Genomic DNA, 14,359 nt, shown 5'->3' with positions numbered 1-14,359 from the left:
GCGAAAATCACTGAACAGTTCAATCAAATTAAAAACAAACTACTATGTACGTGAACTTATCATAGTGATTAAAGCTATTATATTAATTAGGGTGAAGTGGCTACCGCGGAGGCACACATAGGCCAATGCCAAGAAGCCCGTTGTCAAACTATCACCTCACCTCTTCGAACCCATTCGAGGAACTGATAAAGTCCACCAAGTGCCTGACGTCGTACTACACTACCTTGCATAGATTATCCAGAGAGGGATCGCCCAGGAGCACGGTCTGGCACCACTTAACGCTGGGCAGTTTCACATTAGATAATCCACCGTTTCCTCTTCTTTGTCATCTTTATAACTCCTAAAGTATCGACGAAAGGGTACTCCGAGCTTTTCTGCATGCCTATCAATAAGGTAGTGCTCAGTTAGTATACCCACAAGTGTGCAAATTGTATCCCTACTTAGGGTGTAAACGTGAGGGGTTCTCTTAAGATCCCACTTGGGCCAATTCAGTTTTGCTTATGTCTGACATAGCCTTACATGGTTGGCTTGGCGGTAGACTCTTTTAACATTAGCATTGTGAAGAAGAATCTTCTTTGTCGTGCTCTGCCTAGCAAGTTCGTCTGCTGTACAGTTTCTCTCAATGTGAGGTGTACTGGCACCCATGTGAGGTGAACAGGGTTCTGTTGGAACACCGTTTGAAGAGATCGGCGACAGTTTATTGTTAGTTCAGAACTGAATAAGCTAGGGCCAAGGGATTTGATAGCCGCTTGGCTGTCGCTTAAAATTAAGATTTCCTTGCTGATTGGGTGTTTCCATATCCAAACCGCTAAACTGGCTGCAATTCTTAGCTGATACTTCTGGCTAGAAGACACCACAATGATCAGGTAGTCGGAAAAAGTGTTGAAAATATCCATGCTTTGAATATACCCCCTCCTCCAACCCTTCCATTTAACTTAGAGCCGTTGGTGTACATGAAAATTCTGCCGTCAGCAGCGAAGCACCGATCCGACCCTGTTGTCCCTGTTGGGAATGTTTACCATAAATTTTCTGTCGGCAGCTGTTGTGATCGCACTGCGGTCTGTGCTTCGAGGAAGGAAAATATAATTATTAAGTAAGTTATTGTTTTAGTATTTTAACTGAACGACTCTCTTTAACGCAGAGCTGACGCTGCTGCTGCTTGGTATCCTGCTAGATTAAAGGATACGATGTCAAGATTGATCTGAAGAGCTTCGCTTGGCGTTGTTCTTAGAGCACCACTTATGCTGATCATACACTTTTCCCTGATCTGTGCACTTTTCCCAGCTCGTAACAAAAAAGACAAATTCATCTCCATAACGCGTCCTCTGTAAATCCATATTTCGATAGCACATTGATACTTTTGGCACTATGGGAAGCAAATGATTATAAAAAATATACCTCTATTGTAATTGGATGTCAAATTTTTGACGAACTACCAATTTATGGATAGTTAGAAAGTTTGCTATGCCTCATTGGAAAGCGTTTTTGCATGGCAGATCCCAGGCCCAGCGCCAGGAACGAGATTTGAATTTTAGTCGCGTTTTACGAAAGGCATACCTACCGCGGGTATATTCTAAGTCCCCTTAACAGATGTGAAGATAGTGCACGAAATAAGAGCTCAAAGGCTTTTCCGGGTAGGTCATGTTATGCGAATGGACGACAAAGTTCCGCCCAAGAAAGTATTTCAAACGAAAGCGCAGTTTGGAAGCAGGGGAAAGGTTGGACCTCCACTGAGTTCGGAGAGGCACCCTTGGTGCTCCCAATTGGCGTCAGTCATCGGAAAGCAGGAATAGCTGCCGTGGCTTGTTACGAAGCGGCGAATGAAGATAAAGTATGCTAACGTCAATCAATCACTGCAAAATAACTAATGACAAACTACAAAATCTAATATATTTTTTAATTTATTTAATAACTAGCCTTTACCCGCGGCCCCGTCCGCAAGGAGAAATTTAAATATACGGGCTATTCGCGTTAGCTTGCTTATCAAGTTATCTGTTTAAAATTTTGTTTTCTGTCTAAAGCATTTTATTTTTGTAATTGAGTTAAAAAAGAACTAAATGAGCTGATAACCTGATAGGATACCAAATGATCCCGAAATTATCCAGAAAAAGCTACGAAATGACCACACGCTATCGCGGACGGATTCCGAACACCATCCGGAAATGCCCCGAAAGGGTCTCCAAAAGTTCCCGGAATAGTCCCAAAAAAACCAGAAATGACAACGATACGATTCTAGACGTATCCAGAGAACCACACAGAAATGATCCATGAAGGTGTTCCAAAATGATCCCGAAAAGGTTCCGAAATGACCATGACGGGCTCCCGGGCGGATCTCAAAAACCATTCAGAAAATATCCAGGAGGGGTCCCCAAATTATCCCGACATACTCCAGAAAAAGTCCGAAATGGCTCCGAGGGGATCCACGACGGATCGCGAAAACCATACAGAAATGATTCCGGAAGGGTCCCAAAATGATCCCGAAATAGTCCGGAAATGACCCAAATGGGATCCCGCACAGATCCAGAAATGATCCCGGAAGGGTCCAAAAACTATCCCGGAAAAGTAACAAAAAATTCCGAAATGGCTCCTACGGCATCCCGGACGGATCCAGAAATGATCTCGGAAGGGTCCCCAAATGATCCAAAAATGGTCCCGAAATGACCCTGATGGATCCGGCAAACCATCAAGAAATTATGCCGGAAGGGTCCCCAAATGATCCCGAAATAAAACAGAAAAAGTCACGAAACGACCCATAGAGGATCCCCAAATGATCCCGTATTAGCCCCGAAAAGGTCCCGAAATAACCCCGACGTGATCCCGGACAAATCTCGAAAACCATCCAGAAATGATGCCGGAAGGGATCCCAAATGATTCCGAAAAAGTCCCGCAATGATTCCGTCGGGATCCAGAACGGATACCGAAAATCATCCAGAAGTGATGCCGGAAAGGTCCTCAAATGATCGCCTAATATTCCCGAAATGACCCTTAAGGGATCCTGGACGGATCCTGTAAACCATCCAGAAATGATCCCGATATACTCCCGAAGAAGTCCCGAAAGGACCCTGACAGGATCTCGAACGCATCCCTAAATGACCCTAACGGGATCCCGGACAGATCCCGAAATCTATCCAGAAATGATCTTGGGAGGGACCCCAAATGATCCCGAAAAAGTTCCGCAATGAATCCGACGGGATCCTGAACGGATACCGAAAACCATCCAGAAGTGATGCCGGAAAGGTCCTCAAATGATCACCTTATAGTCCCAAAATGACCCTGACGGCATCCCGGACTGATCCCGAAATCCATCCAGAAATGATCTTGGGAAGGTCCCAAAATGATCCCGAAATAGACTCGGGAAAAGTCCAGAAATTACCCTGACGGGTTCCCGGACGAATCCTGAAAGCCATCCTTAAATGATCCCGAAAAAGTTCCGAAATGACCCTGACGGGACCCCGAAAGGATCCCGAAAACTATCCAGAAATGATGTCGGAAAGGTCCTCAAATGATCTCCTAATAGTTACAAAAAGACCCTGACGGGATCCCGAACGGATCCCGACAACTATCTAGAAATGATGCCGAAAGGGCCCGCAAATGATCCCGTATTAGTCGAGAAAAAGTCCAGAAATGACCACGACGGGATGCCGGATGAATCCCAAAAACCATCCAGAAATGATGCCGGAAGGGACCCCAAATGATCCCGAAAAAGTCCCGCAATTATTCAGACGGGATCCTGAACGGATACCGAAAACCATGCAGAAGTAATGCCGGAAAGGTCCTCAAATGATCACCTAATAGTCGCAAAATGACCCTGACGGCATCCCGGACAGATCCCGAAATCCATCCAGAAATGATCTTGGGAGGGTCCCAAAATGATCCCGAAATAGTCTCGGAAAAGTCCAGAAATTACCCTGACGGGGCCCCGGACGAATCCTGAAAACCATTCTTAAATGTTGCCGAAAAAGTCTCGAAATGACCCTGACGGGATCCCGAAAGGATTCCGAAAACTATCCAGAAATGATGCCGAAAGGGTCCGCATTTGATCCCGAAATAGTCCCGAAATGACCTCGTCGGCATCCCGGACGGATCCCGAAAATTATCCAGTAATGATGCCGGAAAGGTCCCCAAATGATCCCCTAATAGTCCCGATATTACCCTGATGGGATCCCGGACGGATCCCGAAAACCATCCAGAAATGATGCCGAAAGGGTCCCCAAATGATCCCGTATTAGTCGCGAAAAAGTCCCGAAATGACCCCGACGGGATCCCGGACGGATCCCGAAAACCATCCAGAAATGATGCCGGAAGAGCCCCCAAATGATCCCGAAAAATTCCCCAAATTACCCCGACGAGATCCCGGACGGATCCCGCAAACCATCCAGAAATGATGCCGGAAGAGCCCCCAAATGATCCCGAAAAGGTCCCCAAATTACCCCGACGAGATCCCGGACGGATCCCGAAAACCATCCAGAAATGATGCTGGAAGAGCCCCCAAGTGATCCCGAAAAAGTCCCCAAATTACCCCGACGAGATCCCGGACGGATCCCGAAAACCATCCAGAAATGATGCCGAAAGGGTCCCCAAATGATCCCGTATTAGTCGCGAAAAAGTCCCGAAATGACCCCGACGGGATGCCGGACGAATCCCGAAGACCATCCAGAAATGATGCCTAAAGGGACCCAAAATAACCCAGAAAAAGTCCCGTAATGATCCCGGCAACCATCAAGAATTTATCTCACGAAGGTACGCAAATGATCCCGAAAGTACCCCGACGGGATCCCGGACGGATCCCGAAAACCATCCAGAAATGATGCCGGAAGGGTCCCCAAATGATCGCGAAATAATCCCGAAATGATTCTGGAATAGTCCCGAAAATGTCCCAAAATAACCCCGACGGGATCCCGGACGGATCCCGAAAACTATACAGAAATGATCCCGGAAGGGTCCCAAAATGATCCCGAAATAGTCCTGAAAAAGTCCCGAAATTACCCCGGCGGGATCCCGGACCGATCCCGAAAACCATCCAGAAATGATCCCGGAAGGGTCTCCATATGAGGTGAAGCTAATTATAAAACCATGTTAATAAGGCAGCAGGCGCATTGGAGCGAATGAAAAGTTACATAGAAACATACAGGTAAAGCTAATAAAAGCGTGCTAATAAAAACAATTGAATGAGGGCGGATGGCGGGAGTAAAAGGAGAGGACCACTGATCGTTCCTCCAAAATTGTCTAGATCTCGATCTGTATGTGCCAGATACCAATAACTATTGGTTTAGGAGAAAATTTATATTGAGTTATAACAATTTATAGATTTTACACCAGAGTGGGAGATAAAGGGGGGAGGGGGCGGAGGGTGTCACTGCTTACTTTGTAAGCCCTCGACTTATTTGACCCCTTGAGTCTGTGATATTGGTGAAGGCCAGTATACGTAAAGTTATAATGTGTAAAAATTATTAAAAAGTAATTGCTCGAAGAGCTCGTGGGACCCCCAACCCCTCTTTCCATGTTCGAAAAGAATTTCGCTAGTAGACTACTGTATGTGTCCCAAATTTCATCAAAAACCGTGTAGCCATTCTGGCGTGATTCAGTCGCAAAGACGAAAAAATATAATAATTAAATTATAACTGTTCCTAGGGGGCGGGGACCACGCCCCTTTTCAAAAATATATAGCTAGTAGATCCTTCTAGCATATTGGCTATATGTGTGCAAAATTTCATCCAAATCGGTCCAGCCGTTCTTGCGTGATTGAGTCACAAAAACAAACGTCTGGACAAACATCCAAACATCCAAACTTTGCCTTTTATAATATACTAGCCTTTACCCGCGGCCCCGTCCGCAAGGAGAAATTTAAATATATGGGCTATTCGCGTTAGCCTGCTTATCAAGTTATCTGTTTAAAATTTAGTTTTCTGTCTAATGCATTTTATTTTTGTAATTGAGTAAAAAAAAGAACTAAATGACCTGATAACCTGATAGGATCCCAAATGATCCCGAAATTATCCAGAAAAAGCTACGAAATGACCCCCACGCTATCGTGGACGGATCCCGAAAACCATCCAGAAATGCTCAGAAAGGGTCTCCAAAAGTTCCCGGAATAGTCCCGTAAAACCCGAAATGACAACGACACGATCCTAGACGTATCCAGGGAACCACACAGAAATGATCCCTGAAGGTGTTCCAAAATGATCCCGAAAAGGTTCCGAAATGACCCTGGCGGGCTCCCGAAAGGATTCCGAAAACTATCCAGAAATGATGCCGGAAAGTTCCTCAAATGATCCCCTAATAGTCACGAAATGACCGTGACGGGATCCCGGACGGATCCCGAAAACCATCCAGAAATGATGCCGGAAGAGCCCCAAAATGATCCCGAAAAAGTCCCCAAATGATCCTGACATACTCCAGAAAAAGTTCCGAAATGGCTCCGAGGGGATCCACGACAGATCGCGAAACCCATACAGAAATGATTCCGGAAGGATCCCAAAATGATCCCAAAATAGTCCGGAAATGACCCAGATGGGAACCCGCACAGATCCAAAAATGATCCCGGAAGGGTCCAAAAACTATCCCGGAAAAGTAACAAAAAATCCCGAAATGGCTCCTACGGCATCCCGGACGGATCCAGAAATGATCTCGGAAGGGTCCCAAAATGATCCCAAAATGGTCCCGAAATGACCCTGATGGATCCGGCAAACCATCAGGAAATTATGCCGGAAGGGTCCCCAAATGATCCCGAAATAAAACAGAAAAAGTCACGAAACGACCCCTAGAGGATCCCCAAATGATCCCGTATTAGCCGCGAAAAGGTCCCGAAATAACCCCGACGTGATCCCGAACAAATCCCGAAAACCATCCAGAAATGATGCCGGAAGGGATCCCAAATGATTCCGAAAAAGTCCCGCAATGATTCGACGGGATCCCGAGCGGATACCGAAAATCGTCCAGAAGTGATGCCGGAAAGGTCCTCAAGTGATCACCTAATAGTCCCAAAATGACCCTGACGGCATCCCGGACTGATCCCGAAATTCATCCAGAAATGATCTTAGGAAGGTCCCAAAATGATCCCGATATAGTCTCGGAAAAGTCCAGAAATAACCCTGATGGGATCCCGGACGAATCCTGAAAACCAATCTTAAATGTTGCCGAAAAAGTCCGAAAATGACCCTGATGGGACCCCGAAAGGATCCCGAAAACTATCCAGAAATGATGCCGGAAATGTCCTCAAATGATCACCTAATAGTTCCGAAAAGACCCTGACGGGATCCCGAACGGATCCCGACAACTATCTAGAAATGATGCCGAAAGGGCCCGCAAATGATCCCGTATTAGGCGAGAAAAATTCCCGAAATGAACCCGACGGGATGCCGGACGAATCCCAAAAACCAGCCAGAAATGATGCCGGAAGGGACACCAAATGATCCCGAAAAAGTCCCGCAATAATTCCGACGGGATCCTGAGCGGATACCGAAAACCATCCAGAAGTGATGCCGAAAAGGTCCTCAAATGATCACCTAATAGTCCCAGAATGACCCTGACGGCATCCCGGACAGATCCCGAAATCCATCCAGAAATGATCTTGGGAGGGTCCCAAAATTATCCCGAAATAGTCTGGGAAAAGTCCAGAAATTACCCTGACGGATACCGGACGAATCCTGAAAACCAATCTTAAATGATGCCGAAAAAGTCCCGAAATGACTCTGATGGGACCCGGAAAGGATCCCGAAAACTATCCAGAAATGATGCCGGAAATGTCCTCAAATGATCACCTAATAGTTCCGAAAAGACCCTGACGGGATCCCGAACGGATCCCCACAACTATCTAGAAATGATGCCGAAAGGGCCCGCAAATGATCCCGTATTAGGCGAGAAAAAGTCCCGAAATGAACCCGACGGGATGCCGGACGAATCCCAAAAACCATCCAGAAATGATTTTGGAAGGGACCCCAATGATCCCGAAAAAGTCCCGCAATTATTCCGACGGGAATCTGAACGGATACCGAAAACCATCCAGAAGTGATTCCGGAACGGTCCTCAAATGCTCACCTAATAGTCCCAAAATGACCCTGAGGGCATCCCGGACAAATCCCGAAATCCATCCAGAAATGATCTTGGGAAGGTCCCAAAATGATCCCGAAATAGTCTCGGAAAAGTCCAGAAATTACCCTGACGGGTTCCCGGACGAATCCTGAAAGCCATCCTTAAATAATCCCGAAAAGCCGCGAAATGACCCTGACGGGATCCCGAAAGGATTTCAAAAACTATCCAGAAATGATGCCGGAAAGGTCCTCAAATGATCCCCTAATAGTTCCGAAATGACCGTGACGGGATCCCGAACGGATCCCGACAACTATCCAGAAATTATGCCGAAAGGGTCCGCAAATGATCCCGTATTAGTCGAGAAAAAGTGCCGAAATGACCCCGACGGGATCCCGGACGAATCCCAAAAACCATCCAGAAATGATGCCGGTAGGCATCCCAAATGATCCCGAAATAATCCCGAAATGACCTCGTCGGCATCCCGGACGGAAACCGAAAATTATCCAGAAATGATGCCGGAAAGGTCCACAAATGATCCCCTAATAGTCCCGAAATTACCCTGATGTGATCCCGGACGGATCCCGAAAACCATCCAGAAATGATGCCGGAAGAGCCCCCAAATGATCCCGAAAAAGTCCCCAAATGACCCCGACTATATCCCGGACGGATCCCGAAAACCATCCAGAAATGATGCCGGAAGAGCCCCCAAATGATCCCGAAAAAGTCCCCAATTGACCCCGACGAGATCCCGCACGGATCCCGAAAACCATCCAGAAATGATGCCGGAAGAGCCCCAAATGATCCCGAAAAAGTTCCCAAATGACCCCGACATACTCCAGAAAAGGTTCCGAAATGGCTCCGAGGGAATCAACGACGGATCGGCAAAACCATACAGAAATGATTCCGGAAGGATCCCAAAATGATCCCGAAATAGTCCGGAAATGACCCAGATGGGATCCCGCACAGATCCAGAAATGATCCCGGAAGGGTCCAAAAACTATCCCGGAAAAGTAACAAAAGATCCCGAAATGGCTCCTACGGCATCCCGGACGGATCCAGAAATGATCTCGGAAGGGTCCCCAAATGATCCCAAAATGGTCCCGAAATGACCCTGATGGATCCGGCAAACCATCAAGAAATTATGCCGGAAGGGTGCCCAAATGATCCCGAAATAAAACAGAAAAAGTCACGAAACGACCCCTAGAGGATCCCCAAATGATCCCGTATTAGCCCCAAAAAAGTCCCAAAATGACCCTGACGGGATCCCGAAAGGATTCCGAAAACAATACAGAAATGATGCCGGAAAGGTCCTCAAATGATCCCCTAATAGTCCCGAAATGACCGTGACGGGATCCCGACAACTATCCAGAAATGATGCCGAAAGGGTCCGCAAATGATCCCGTATTAGTCGAAAAAAAGTCCCGAAAGGACCACGACGGGATCCCGGACGAATCCCAAAAACCTTCCAGAAATGATGCCGGTAGGTATCCCAAATGATCCCGAAATAGTCCCGAAATGACCTCGTCGGCATCCCGGACGGATCCCGAAAATTATCCAGAAATGATGCCGGAAAGGTTCCCAAATGATCCCCTAATAGTCCCGAAATTACCCTAATGGGATCCCGGACGGATCCCGAAAACCATCCAGAAATGATGCCGAAAGGGTTCCCAAATGATCCCGTATTAGTCGCGAAAAAGTCCCGAAATGACCCCGACGGGATCCCGGACGGATCCCGAAAACCATCCAGAAATGATGCCGAAAGGGTTCCCAAATGATCCCGTATTAGTCGCGAAAAAGTCCCGAAATGACCCCGACGGGATCACGGACGGATCCCGAAAACCATCCAGAAATGATGCCGGGTGAGCCCCAAAATGATCCCGAAAAAGTCCCCAAATGACTCCGACGAGATCCCGGACGGATCCCGAAAACCATCCAGAAATGATGCCGGAAGAGCCCCCAAATGATCCCGAAAAAGTCCCCAAATGACCCCGACGATATCCCGGACGGATCCCGAAAACCATCCAGAAATGATGCCGGAAGAGCCCTCAAATGATCCCGAAAAAGTCCCCATATGACCCCGACGAGATCCCGCACGGATCCCGAAAACCATCCAGAAATGATGCCGGAAGGGTCCCCAAATGATCGCGAAATAGTCCCGAAATGATTTCGGAATAGTCCCGAAAATGTTCCAAAATAACCCCGACGGGATCCCGGACGGATCCCGTAAACTATACAGAAAAGATCCCGGAAGGGTCCCAAAATGATCCCGAAATAGTCCCGAAAAAGTCCCGAAATTACCCCGGCGTAATCCCGGACCGATCCCGAAAACCATCCAGAAATGATACCGGAAGGGTCTCGATATGACCCTTACGGGATTACAAATAAGGTGAAGCTAATTATAAAACCATGTTAATAAGGCAGTAGGCGCATTGGAGCGAATAAAAAGTTAGATAGAAACATACAGGTAAAGCTAATAAAAGCGTGCTAATAAAAACAATTGATGGAGGGTGGATGGCGGGAGTAGAGGAGAGGACCACTGATCGTTCCTCCAAAATTGTCTAGATCTCGTTCTGTATGTACCAGATACCAAAAACTATTGATTTAGGAGAAAATTTAGATTGAGTTATAACAATTTATGGATTTTACACCAGAGGGGGAGATAAAGGTGGGCGGTAGTAGACTACTGTCTGTGTCCCAAATTTCATCAAAATCCGTGTAGCCATTCTGGCGTGATTCAGTCGCAAAGACGAAAAAATATAATAATTAAATTATAACTGTTCCTAGGGGGCGGGACCACGCCCCTTTTGAAAAATATATAGCTAGTAGATCCTTCTAGACTATTGGCTATATGTGTGCAAAATTTCATCCAAATCGGTCCAGCCGTTCTTGCGTTATTGAGTCACAAAGACAAACGTCTGGACAAACATCCAAACATCCAAACATCCAAACATCCAAACATCCAAACATCCAAACATCTTAACATCCAAACTTTCCCATTTATAATATATATTAGATATTAGATTTGGGAAAAATTTAAACAACGTGACATCAGGACGGACAAGGCGACAGCTGTTTCGATTATACCTTGTAAATCTCTTCAAAGCCTTTTCTCCCAGGAGTGGGAGTCGAACCCGCACTCCTACGATAGTTGAAATGGTTATAAACGCATTCAGCTACGTCATGCCTTAGTTGTTGTAAAGTTTTTCCCAATTGCCTTCTTTTCGCATATATTATCTTCCACACATCACATAATTCGTATGTAGTTATGTGTTGAAGGTATGCCTGTTTGTAAGGCGGTTTTCAGAGAAACTTGGTATTTGTTGTTGTTTTTGTTCTATTTATAGAACTACAACGAATTAACCAAATGTTGTCTACTTATATGAGTTAACCGGGGATTGCCCGTATCGCTTTAAATCATACCTGTTAAATTCCAATTAGAATTAGCAATTGATGCAATTGGTTTATATTCTCTAATTCATTAAACTCAATTAATTCCCATGACATAATTGAAATGTTTATTCTAATGGTAAATCTAATTGCAATTAGTTGCCATTAGCCAAAAAAGTGGGTTACCTTTAAAATTAGAAATCTAATTGACTTCTGCTAATGCAATTAGATATTCAATTAGCTCGAAATAGAATCAATTATATATATTTATTTACATCATTATTCGTTCACTACAATAATTTTTTGAAAAAAAATTATTTTTATCAAAATAATTGATTCTAATTCGAGCTAATTGAATATCTAATTGCATTAGCAGAAGTCAATTAGATTTCTAATTGTAAAGGTAAGTCAATTTTTTTTGCTAATGGCAACTAATTGCCATTAGAATAAACATTTCAATTATCTAATGGGAATTAGTTGAACTAATTCTAATTATTTAATGAATTAGAGAATTTCGGCAATGAAGGTTAATTAGCAATCATTAGCATTATCTAATCATTACTTAACATCTATGCTTTAAATGTATGAAAACATTTTTATTTCAAGCAATTTTTAATTTTATAATTTATTTAATAATTTTGGAAAAATTTAAACATCAGGACGGACAAGGCGACAGCTGTTTCGATTATACCTTGTAAATCTCTTCAAAGCCTTTTCTCCCGGGAGTGGGAGTCGACCAATACGGGCAATCCCCGATTAATTCATATAAACAGACAAGATTTGGTTAATTCGTTGTAGTTCTATAAATAGAGAAAAACAGCAATAATACCACGTTTCTCTGAAACCGCCTTACAAACATGCATAACTTCAACACATAACTACATACGAAGTACGTGATGTGTAGAAGATAATATATGCGAAAGAAGGCAATTGGGAAAAACTTTACAGCAACTAAGGCATGACGTAGCTGAATGCGTTTATAACCATTTCAACTATCGTAGGAGTGCGGGTTCGACTCCCACTCCCGGGAGAAAAGGCTTTGAAGAGATTTACAAGGTATAATCGAAACAGCTGTCGGCTTGTCCGTCCTGATGTCACGTTGTTAAATTTTTCCCAAATTATTAAATAAATTATAAAATTAAAAATTGCTTGAAATAAAAATGTTTTCATACTTTTAAAGCGATACGGGCAATCCCCGGTTAACTCATATAACTAATATATTTTTATTACCATTAAATTGTCGCAATTTGTTTTCTTATGAAACACGCTTATCATAATAGAGATTTTACTAGATAACAAGATGTGAAAAAAACTGATAAAACAGTTTACTCGCAATGAATCGAAATATTTTAAATAACTTGATATTAGTGCCGCCGCCGCCCCGCCGATTTTCGTCGTTTTTCACACGCCGCCAGCGAATGTCAAATATATTGGTGCGGCGACGGCGGCGTTCGGCGCGTTACTATATTTTCTCTTCATTTAAGAGTGTCTATCCCATTTATTTTTCATATCGAAAATTGATCCCATTATAGTCGAAATGGATATCAACGGATGCGCATCACTGCCAGTTACATTAAGAATCCAATTGCGAAATTTAACTCTTTCTAACCTTTCAAAAGTTTCTTAAAACAAGTAAGGAAGGCTAAGTTCGGGTGTAACCGAACATAATATACTCAGCTGAGAGCGTTGGAGACAAAATAAGGGAAAATCATCATGTAGGAAAATGAACCCAGGGTAACCCTGGAGTGTGTTTGTACGACATGGGTATCAAATGGAAGGTATTAAAGAGTATTTTAAAAGGGAGTGGGCCATAGTTCTATAGGTGTACGCCATTTTGGGATATCGCCATAAAGGTGGACCAGGGGTGACTCTAGAATGTGTTTGTACGATATGGGTATCAAATTAAAGGTGTTAGTTGTATATGTGAAGGCGTTTTCGAGATATCAGACCACGGCGACCCAGAACATCATCTGTCGGGTGCCGCTAATTTATTTATATATGTAATACCACGAACACTATTCCTGTCGTGATTCCAAGGGCTTTGGATTTCGCCCTGCAGAACTTTTTCATTTTCTTCTACTTAATATGGTAGATATCACACCCATTTTACAAAGTTTTTTCTAAAGTTATATTTTGCGTCAAAAAACCAATCCAATTACCATGTTTCATCACTTTTTTTTGTATTTGGTATAGAATTACAGTATTTTTTAATTTTTCGAAATTTTCGATATCGAAAAAGTAGGCGTGGTCATAGTCGGAATTCGCCCATTTTGAATACCAAGATAAAGTGAGTTCAGATAAGTACGTGAACTAAGTTTAGTAAAGATATATCGATTTTTGGTCACGTTATTGTGTTAACGGCCGAGTGGAAGGACAGACGGTCGACTGTGTATAAAAACTGGGCGTGGCTTCAACCAATTTCGCCCATTTTCACAGAAAACAGTTATCGTCATAGAATCTATGCCCCTACCAAATTTCACAAGGATCGGTAAATTTTTGTTCGACTAATGGCATTAAAAGTATTCTAGACAAATTAAATGAAAAAGAGCGGAGCCACGCCCATTTCGAAATTTTCTTTTAGTTTTGTAGTTTGTTGCACCATATCATTACTGGAGTTGAATGTTGACATAATTTACCAATCTAATATATAAAATTCTTCTGTCACGGTTTTAGAGGACGAACTCCTCCGAAACGGCTGAACCGATTCTCATGAAATTTTGTGAGCATATTGGGTAGGTCTGAGAATCGACCAACGTCTACCTTTTTTTCGCTACGTGTCTAGGGTCTTGAGATCAAAACTGTTGATGAGTGCTATAGTACAGGATAATTTTCATACAACTGGGAGGCTAGGGTCTCGAGATATAGCCCAAAACGTGGACCCGGGTACACCTAGAATGTGTTTATACAATATGGATATCAAATGAAAGCTGTTGATGAGTGC

The sequence above is a fragment of the Eurosta solidaginis genome, chromosome 4 (assembly GCF_040869045.1).
Source record: "Eurosta solidaginis isolate ZX-2024a chromosome 4, ASM4086904v1, whole genome shotgun sequence".
Lineage (NCBI taxonomy): Eukaryota > Metazoa > Arthropoda > Insecta > Diptera > Tephritidae > Eurosta > Eurosta solidaginis.
This window is presented reverse-complemented; position numbering follows the sequence as displayed.